Raw genomic sequence first — 2,922 nt, 5'->3', positions numbered from 1 at the left:
CCCCCCGCGCGCGCAGTTCTGGGAATGGAACCCAGGACCCTGTGTAAACTAAGTACTCTACCACTGAGCTATACCACCAGCCCTATAAAAGCCCTCTTGAGGGAACTAATCCAGGCCATAGACCTGCATTAATCTCTTCCAAGGGTGGCACCCCCATAACCTGATTACCTTTCACTAAGCTTAACCTCTTAAAAATTCCAGTACCTCAATAAGATCACACTGGGAATGAAGACTCCAGGAGACACCATATTCAGCCACAGCAGGCATGCTAATAAATATCTTTAGGAGGGCTGGTGTTGTAGCTGGGTGGGTAGGGTGCTTGCCTAGCATGTGTGAGGTTCTGGGTTTGATTCTTAGCACTGCATAATAATAAATAAAATAAAGGTATTGTGTCCATCTACAATAAATTAAAAATAAAAACCTATAGGGAGGGGGAAGACTAGAGCGAGCCTAGAGCTACAACTGCCAAAGAAGTAACAGTCACTTGTTTTAACTGAGGTAGGGGTAGTGTTTGGTATCCTGTGGGTGACAGAATGTCCTTGTTTGTGTCTATGCTTAGACATTATAAAGGAGCTTTGTAAGCCAAATGTGGTGGTGCATGCCTATAATCCTAGCAACTTGAGAGGCTGAGGCAGGAGGATGTAAGTTTGAGGCCAACCTTGGCAATTTAGTGAGGTCATAGCAACTTGGTGAGACCCAAGTGCCCCTGGGTCCAATTCCTAGTACCAAAATAAATAAATAAATAAATAAACAAACAAATAAATAAATAAATAAAGGAGGTTTTGTTTGTCTCATTTTATAATGGCTTCAGAGTAATCTCTTCTGAGGCAGGTATTCTGTGAAATTATTTTTTAAATATTTTTTTAGTTATACATGGACACAATATCTTTATTTTATTTATTTGTTTTTATGTGGTGCTGAGGATCAAACCCAGTGCCTTACACATTTGAGGCAAATGCTCAACCACTAAGCTACAGCCTCAGCCCCTCTATGAGATTATTTATGGCTAATAGAATGACATGGCCAGGCTACAGGTGCCATGCCAGCTTCTGGATGTCACAGCCTGCTCCTTTGCTCCCTTCTTTCCCTTTTTTTTCTCATGCTAAACATGTTAGGTATGGAACTGTGTCCTCTAAAAATGCCTGTGTAAATCCTAACTCCCACTACCTCAGAATGTACCCTTACTTGGAACAAGGTCTTTGTGGATAGTCAGTTATGTTTGAATAAAGTCATGCACGATCATTGCATGCTGCATACATGTATGGAAATATCACAGTGAATCCCACTAATTTGTACAATTATTATGTGTTAATTATATTTTTTAAAAACACTACTATACTGGAGTAGTCCAATGTGATTGGTAACTTTATAGAAAAGGAAAGTTCAAACACACACAGGAGAATACCATACCACGTGAAGAGGAAGGCAGAGATAGGGTGACACACCTGAAGGCAAGGAATGAATGCCAAGGATTTCCAGCAAACCACTAAAAGATGAGAGAAAGGCCTGGAACAGATCCTCCTTTTTAGCCTGTCTAAGGAACCAGCCCTGCCAACACCCTGATTTTGGACTTCCAGCTCCAGAACTATGAGACTATACATTTCTATTGTTTAAGTACCCCCCAACTCCAACTGTATTTTGTTACAGTTACTGGGTCAAGGCTATACAACAATTCTTTGTACTCTGTTTTTGTAATCTTTCTTTACGTCTAGAATAATTTTAAATTTTTTTTAAATTGATTTTTTTTTCGGGGTACTGGGGATTGAACTCAGGGCCTTGTGCATGCTAAGCAAGCACATGAGCAGGTGAGCTATATCCCCAACCCAAAATTAAAAAAAAAAAAAACAACTGAAAATGGAAAAATAATCAGAGGACAGAAAAGAGAATTTATGAAACTTAAATAAATTTTGCCCGCCAGCACAGATGCTAAATATCTCTAGCAGGGCTGGGGTTGTGGCTCAGTGACAGAGTGCTTGCCTCGAATATGTCAGGCACTGTGTTTAATCCTCAGCACCACAAAAAAATAAAATAAAGATATCGTGCCCATGGATAACTAAAAAATATTTTTAAAAAAACATCTCTAGCAGTCATAAACATGCCAATAAAACAAAAATGAAAATGAATTTTAAGACACTCGGTGGCAGTCACTTCGCAGACCAGACTTCTCTCGTTCACGCGTCTTGCTCCGCTTCCTCAGAAACCCTGTCTGACAAACCCGATATGGCTGAGATCGAGAAATTCAATAAGTCGAAATTGAAGAAGACAGAAACCCAAGAGAAAAATCCTCTGCCTTCAAAAGAAACGATTGAACAGGAGAAGCAAGCAGGCGAATCTTAATGAGGCGTGCACCGCCAATATGCACTGTACATTCCACAAGCATTGCCTCCTCATTTTATTTCTTTTAGCTGTTTAACTTTGAAAGATGCAAAGAGGTTGGATCAAGTTGAAATGACTGTGCTGCCCCTTTTCACATCAAAAAATCGAGAACTACTGACAAGGAAGGCCAGGCCTGCCTCTCCCATCTACCTGTCTGGCTGGCAGAGAAAGAAAAGAACTTGCATGTTGGTGAAGGAAGATATTGGGTGGGAGGATGGTGAAATCTAGAGTAAGATCCAAGCTGTTTCAAGGTGTCCTGCAGGCTGTAAAATGCAATTTAATCAGAGTGCCATTTTTTTGTTCAAATGATTTTATTTATTGGAATGCACAATTTTTTAAATATGCAAATAGAAGTTTTAAAACTTGAAAAAAAAAAGAAAATTAATTTTAAGAAAAAAATGTTTGCACATCTTGGGGCAAATAGCTTCCAAATGGCTTAGAAATTTCACATCCCAGGGCAGAGGCCCACAAACTTCTCAAACACCTAAAATCCTGAGACATAGGATCTCTAAACAGCTAACAGACTTCACAGTCTGTTTACAGATG

The 2,922-nt window shown here is 39.7% G+C and overlaps 1 pseudogene across 1 annotated transcript; it reads left to right on the top strand.

Moving 5' to 3' along the window:
• Positions 1-1,797: 1,797 nt before the first annotated feature.
• Positions 1,798-2,411, top strand: LOC107159817 (annotated as a pseudogene). Its single transcript, XR_007344845.1, has 2 exons — positions 1,798-1,805; positions 2,131-2,411. The product of XR_007344845.1 is annotated as a thymosin beta-4-like (transcript).
• The last annotated feature ends 511 nt before the right edge of the window (positions 2,412-2,922 follow it).

Source organism: Marmota marmota, unplaced genomic scaffold, assembly GCF_001458135.2.
Source record: "Marmota marmota marmota unplaced genomic scaffold, marMar, whole genome shotgun sequence".
NCBI lineage: Eukaryota > Metazoa > Chordata > Mammalia > Rodentia > Sciuridae > Marmota > Marmota marmota.
The sequence above is the reverse complement of the archived record's forward strand: the minus strand, read 5'-3'. Positions and strand labels throughout refer to the sequence as shown.